We start from the raw sequence: 7549 nt of genomic DNA on the forward strand, positions 1-7549 counted from the left end.
CGAGAAAACACAAAAGAGAGAAAGAAACAAACAAACAAAAAAGAAAAAGAGACAGACTGACAGAGGTGTTGTCGAGCGGGTCGTGACTTGTCATGTGGACTGGCGATTTATCGGTCGCTGGGTCTTTACTGTCCCGGGTAGAGCTGGGATGTGCTAATCAACAGGAGTAGAAACAAGACACGAAAGGTGCTATAGAAGAGACTGACACACGTGCTAGAGGTGCCGTTGTTCTGTGTACAGAGTGCAGGGAAATTCTCAACACGCAGAACGTTGCCATCTGAGACACCACCAGAACCGAACCCCGCTGAATTCGCATTGCGTCAAGTTGGGTGAAATTGTGAAAGTGTTCACCTTTCATCTGTCTGTCTCTCTCTTATATAACACCTTTCATCCATCCATCCATCCATCCATCCATCCATCCACCTACGCATGCTCGTCAGAGGTAAGCACTACCAACCCAGGACACACGGGGGCGCAATTACTGACTCTCCTGTCTCTCTTGTGCGCACAACTCAATGATCCCACCGCTTCCAGTCCAGGAGCTATAAAAGCAACACAATCCTGGAAGGTGACGTCTCATTCAGGAAACGAGTCCCCCGCGCTACGGAGCTCCTGACAGCCTTTAGACTCTCAGCCAATGGATAACTTGCTTTTGTTATTCTGATGCGCTATCAGGCGCTTGCTAATTTTAGTTCCTTAATTATGCAAGTAAGTGGGGTTGGCACAGTTGGCATCTCAGCATTTCTTCTTGCCTCCCGCCTTACCCTCAACCGACGACACTATCTTAGATGGAAGAAAGATGCTATATAAGAGAAAGAGAGAGAGAGACAGACAGAGTAGTTGGCAGGAATAGATATGAAAGGCACTATATAAGAGAGAGAGAGACATAGAAGTAGTTGGCAGGATTAGATAGATATGAAAGGCACTATATAATAGAGAGAGAGACATAGAAGTAGTTGGCAGGATTAGATATGAAAGGTACTATATAATAGATAGATAGTATAGTTGGCAGGATTAGATATGAAAGGTACTATATAATAGAGAGAAAGAGAGAGAGTGTAGTTGGCAGGATTAGATAGATAGTGTAGTTGGCAGGATTAGATAGAGAGATAGGTAGATAGAGAGATAGATAGTGTAGTTGGCAGGATTAGATAGATAGCATAGTTGGCAGGATTAGATAGATATGAAAGGCACTATATAATAGAGAGAAAGAGAGATAGTGTAGTTGGCAGGATTAGATAGATATGAAAGGCACTATATAATAGAGAGAAAGAGAGATAGTGTAGTTGGCAGGATTAGATAGATAGCATAGTTGGCAGGATTAGATAGATATGAAAGGCACTATATAATAGAGAGAGAGACATAGAAGTAGTTGGCAGGATTAGATATGAAAGGTACTATATAATAGATAGATAGTATAGTTGGCAGGATTAGATATGAAAGGTACTATATAATAGAGAGAAAGAGAGAGAGTGTAGTTGGCAGGATTAGATAGATAGTGTAGTTGGCAGGATTAGATAGAGAGATAGGTAGATAGAGAGATAGATAGTGTAGTTGGCAGGATTAGATAGATAGCATAGTTGGCAGGATTAGATAGATATGAAAGGCACTATATAATAGATAGAGGGAGATAGTGTAGTTGGCAGGACTAGATAGATAGATAGGTAGATAGATAGATAGATATGAAAGGCACTATATAATAGATAGATAGAGTAGTTGGCAGGATTAAATAAATGATACTTTCCTGTCTATCTCAGAGTCTTCAGCTTGTAATTGACTGGTAAACATCTTGCCTAAGGCGAGTGGTTATGTTAAAAACCTTAAGGCTCCAACACCCCCCACCCCCCCCCCCCAACAATAAATAAATAAATAAATAAATAAAGGACACCAAGAAGCGGCACAACTTGTCCTACCACCAGCTTCCATCCATTTACAAATTTTTTCAATAAAAGGCAGTGCAGTGACACAAAACAAACAGAACGTCTGATCACAAACAAAAATGAGAAACGCCGCACCTTAAATGTGCTGAACCTGCCAAGATTCCAGGGGTGCAATATGTGATGGCACAAACCAGCAGAGGCTGGCGGCCTTCCAGTGACGTGGGAACAAAACAAGCCAAGCCTTGTGAAGCAGAGCGGAGCTGAAGTTTATCTAAGGCCCATTGTTCGTTTTCCAAAAATGCATACACAATGTGCCCAGGGAAAAAGACTCTGCAGATGTAAGGTTCCATTTTTGTTAACGTCTCCAGCTGGAGATGCCATGCAGTGCCACGCAGACCAGGACCCGATTCTACAATAGCATTGATCCAACTAACTCCTGCGTGAAGCAGCAGATGCAGACGCATTGGCCACATTCCCCAGCAGACGTTTTCTGGTCTTTTCTTTTGTTTAATGTGTATTTAGTTTTTATTGTTTTGGTTCAATATTATTTAGTATTTATTTATGTTTTCTATCCTGGTGTCCTGCATTTGGAACTCTCAGGAGGCGGGGCCCAATTATGACATCACCACACAGACCACCCGCCCCCTTTATATTCAGGCCGGGGAGTCGCGTCGACTCAGAGGAGTTCAGATCGAGTCTCCTGTGCGTTTCGATTTGATTTTTAGTGACTGATTTTTACTTCGGTTGACGGATGTTGCGATTTGAATGTTAAATTTGGGTTGTCTTTTAGGAATACCCTTTTAGCACCCATTGCCATTTTCTGTTCCTTTTGTTTTGTTTATTGTAACTCGATTCTTTTTGTGACTTTGTCCTCTCAAGCCAGAGGTTTACACTTATCTGTTCCCTTGAGGGGTATTTTTGTGTACTTTGAATATTCCAAATATTTTTTTGAACTGTTGAAGACTGATCCCCACGTTAAGGCCTGCCTTTATGAGTTTGGGGCCAGGCTGCCCAGGGAGGGTGAGGCCCGTTTTTAAGCAGACCAGTGAAGTCCTGAGTCAAAGTTTTTGTAATCTGATGGGTCGTAGCTCTGATTCTCAATGTAATTTTTTTCCTCATTATTTCCAGTGAGCTGGGAGTTTATAAAAAAAAAAAAATAAAATAAAATTACCCACAAGGCACAGAAAGAAAATCAGGGATGAACAGAGAAGAGGCTCAGTTTACTTTGGTGGTCTCTCTCTCTCATTGTGGTACTATTACCCCTGTAGTCCTTTGGCTTTCTCAAAGTGTATCGACAGTCTCGCCACCCATAAAGTGGTAAACATCACGGTTGGGATCTTGTCAAAATGTTTTCTTTCAAGTTACAAAGAGGGGATGCAGAACTGGTTTTGCATTCCACCAAAAACTCATTTGCATGCTTGTATGCGGTGGGCTTGGGTGTCACGTGACTGTTACCGAAGACGGATCGAGAATTGCTGTTGATCAAAAATCCAAAGCTGCTTGACTGTTGAATCCGGAATCTCGGATGCTTCACTGAACGCCAGCCGCGGTTGTAAAGCGGAGTATCAGTGATGCGGTGGACGGTGTCTGTCTGGAAGGAGTTACCAAATACCGAAGCTCCAGAGGGACCCCTGAGGGTAAAGCCTTCTAACGACCCACAAAATGAAAATATAAATCCCCTGGAGCAAAAATAAAAATGGACCAAACTGGACTAAATCGTACTGGACAGCCAAGCTCAGGCTGATTCGGGACGGAGAGGTCTGAGCTATGAGGGGAGATTGATGCGAGTTGAACCTTTTCGGTTTAAGAGGCGACTTATTGAAGTGCTTCAAATTGGGTAGGGAATCAGTCCAGTGGATCCCAGTTGTTACTTTAACATCAACTCTTCGGCAAAAAAGAATTTCCAGAATGAGAAGCCCCACACTTTCTGGGTATAAAACTCTGATGAGCACCAGGAGGGGGCGCTCACGGCGGATCTGTGACCGTTAGAGACACACACGCTATGGGAAGCGTCTCTTTTGTGTGATTTCTTCTTATGGCGGCTGTGCCTGTAGTTTGCTATCATTACCTTCTTTATTCCTTTTCAGCTTTTTTTTTTAATCGTTAGTTGGGGTCTGCCCGGTTGGCACCCCAGTTCTTCATGCTGTGCAGCCTTCTGATTTATTACAATGCCCAGTCAAACACAAACAGACCTACTTCATTCATTCAGTTCTTTAACATCCGCCCATAAATCAGGCCCACTTTGTTCAGTTCTGGGGGTCTAAAATAAATCCCAGGAGTATCTGGCAGGAACCAACACTAAACCGGCCATCTCTGCCCTTTAGTCTCCATGGATGTGGCATCAGGAGCAACTCATCATGAATTGCACAAGTGGCATCGGTAAAAACAATCCGACCCTGCAATCCTAACACAGACGGCGCGTGTGGCACCAGCCGAACGAGCAGCGCTGGCTCTCCTCTCGCCTCGGGCTCACTTCAGTCGCAATGAAAAGATTGCATTGTAGTGCGCTGCCCTGTTAAGTACCCCCCCCCCCCCCCCCCCCCCCGCCATTCCACACGTTGCCGACTACTGCGTCTCTTTTTCTGTTTTCCCTTATTTCCACATATTTCAAGTCATGGGACTCACGGGTCAATGGTTTATCAGTTCCAGAGACGGGGGAAGGCGCTGAAATGTCCCAATTACTGTCCGGTCATTAAGATGTCCGAGTCGGAGTCTGATCTGATCACTTTCACTCCTGTGTGCCACTCATGATGCATTCTCAAGCTGGCGTTTTTAACTCCGCTCGCTCCTACCTGCTACTCCATTTTTGGTCCAGTGCCCAAAATAAAGAATTAATAAAGTCATTAGTTAACAGAGGGGGGTACAGAACAAAGCCTGCACCTTGTAGAAGACCACAGGGCAGAAGGTCTTGACACCCAAGTTCAACACGTTTCATTATTTATTTTGTTTTTCTTGCTTAATTCCAGCAGGGAGCAGACCCTCCTTCTCATTGGCCCACCAGGACTAGGGGTGTCCAAAAAAAACAAAAAAAAAATGTTAGAAATCGTAGAAGGCCGAGCTTAGCTGGATCAGCAAGAAATGTGACAGTTGGGCAGGGTGAAGTGGTCGAGATTGTGGGGTTTTTTCATTAAATCTGCATGGGATTCCCGAACGTGTTTTGAGCAAGACGTGCGAATCTCGAACAAAACACAGGAACGAAGGTTAAAGCGGTACTGGCGTGTCACGAGAAGACGTGCGGTGTGAGGAGAAGGATCACAGATATGGAGGTGTTGGGACAGAGGACAACCAAAGAGAAGGTGGACGGACTGCGTGAGGGGCGATCAAAGGGAGGAAGGGGTATCGAGCGAGAACATGTAGAGCAGACGGGAGTGGAGGAGATTGGCACGATAAGGACACCTTATGTGAAAGTGGAGGAAGAAGAAGAAGAACCACCTATTGTGTGGTCTCATTACCTGAAGAATTCACTTCTGGCCTTTGCTGTGATCTAGAAAGGTTCCTGTAGAAGTTGAATAACTTTACCACTATGCCGCCATGCCTTTTTACTAAGTTACTGCAGCCACCATTTTGAGACATTAGCGTTACCATTTGAGATGGCAGTTTACCCAGAATGCTCCAGAACATTGTGACATGGGACAAGGTCAAACGGTTGGCACATGCATTTCCGGGGTATTCAAGGTTAGTGGAGTAGAGTTGTGGGATTCTTGCAGCTAAAACTCTTCCAAGTTAACGAACTTCCCTCTTGTGTTAAGATCTTTCATTTTATCAGCGTTCTCAGCGATTGGCTCGAATTTTTGAATAAGCCTACTTATCCTTTTCTTTTTTAAAAAAAGTCTCATGGTCTCCTTCTGCTTAATAGAAAAAATTACAAAAATTCAAGAGAAATGTTGCTCTGTTTTGGCCTACGGTTCCATTAAGTGTAGTCCTTTTGATTTTCCACGGTTATTCATTTTTTTCCAGTATTATACATTTTTTAATGGCCAGTTTTTTTAGATTCGGAACATAAGACCATCAAACAGGTGCTTATTGATATTATTAATTGTGGCTCTAACCCTCTAGAAATTCATTCCTGCGCTAAACGAGAGCAACAACATGACACCTTATATGCCATACGTCAAGATTGCAGCGGTTACCTTCTGTAAAAATCCTGTGCGTATTTTCACCAATTTTTTTCAGCAAATGAATTAGCAACAGAGTTCTGTCAATTTTGGGCTGTCAAAAGGATTCACTTTCTGGCCTTGACTGCATGCTTCATCTGTATGTCCGGCCTGCCACTTACTCCATGTTGGCGGTACAGCAGTGAGGCTGAAACAAATACGCCCTCCCCGTCTGAAGCCTGCGTGTTTTTATGGGAGGGGGGGGGGTGGGGGTTTGAGGTTTTGGGGGTCCACTCGACTGCACTCTGGCAGCTGCAGGTGACAATGAGCTAGCGAGAGTTTGCTGACGACACAAGAAAACCTTCACTGATTCTTATGTCGTGAAACGTTCAGTCCATTAAAAAAATCAGATAATAAATAGGCATAATATGATTATATATATATATATATATATATATATATATATATATATATATATATATATATAGAGAGAGAGAGAGAGAGAGAGAGAGAGAGAGAGAGAGAGAGAGAGAGAGAGAGAGAGAGAGAGAGAGAGAGAGAGAGAGAGGGAAACAGAGAGGTAGCGTAGTTGGCAGGATTTGATAGATAGCGTAGTTGGCAGGATTATATAGATAGATAGCTAGCTAGTGTAGTTGGCAGGATTAAATAGATAGATAGATAGGATAGATCAGTCTGACACCTCTCTGCTTGTGAGCAAAAACATAAGATCAGCAACAAAATGTAACTGAAAAGTAAATGCACAATAAGTTCTTTGTTAATACGTCAAGACCTCAACTTACAGAAATTCAACAAACATGTGGCAGATTCTAAAAAGTTATAAAAAGGAGAGCACAAAACTGTCAATCGGTGCGGTGCAGGCTGATCGTATCGTGTGGCCTGTCTCATCATCCGTCTGTCTCTGTTACTCTCACTCCCTCTCACCCATACAAGTGTGAGGCAAACAACACACTCCTGCCGTGCTCCACTCCCTCTGTCACTTGGTGGCGTGAGGATGACCAGACCCCCACTCCTCTTCACTCTTCATCTCTCACACATTGACCGCTACGAATGGGCGAGAGAGAAAAAGCAACAAACGCCTAGAGGTAAGCAACACAACAGGCGCCATGAAAAGCAACGCTTTTGGAAAGTGGTGGCCAATCAGGGAATGAGACGTCATAATGAGCAGGATCCAATCAGAGAAGAGCCACGTAATAAACACGAGCCAATCAGAAGTCAATTAGAGCCTCGTGTTTCCAAAGTTCTCCATGTTCCCCCATCTGCACTGCAACGCTGAACCGACATTTTCACCACAGAGTGTTTTCACGGGTTAAAGACGCTGAGGCAGTCGGGACGAAAGGTGAAAAACAGAGACCAATGTTTGTATTTTTAGATGAAGATGTAGCAGAGTGGGCCTAACGCAAGAAAGACGGGATAGATAGCCGTCTACATAATTAGGCTTGGCCTTTGACTTGCGTGTTATTTTTCTAGTCGGAAGTGGAAGTTCTGTTGGCGTCTCTGGGCGGACGTCACACCACGCAATACTGCAGGGGGTCCAAACAACACTTTGTGGCGCCA

The sequence above is a fragment of the Erpetoichthys calabaricus genome, chromosome 15 (genome assembly GCF_900747795.2).
Source record: "Erpetoichthys calabaricus chromosome 15, fErpCal1.3, whole genome shotgun sequence".
Taxonomy (NCBI): Eukaryota; Metazoa; Chordata; class Cladistia; order Polypteriformes; family Polypteridae; genus Erpetoichthys; species Erpetoichthys calabaricus.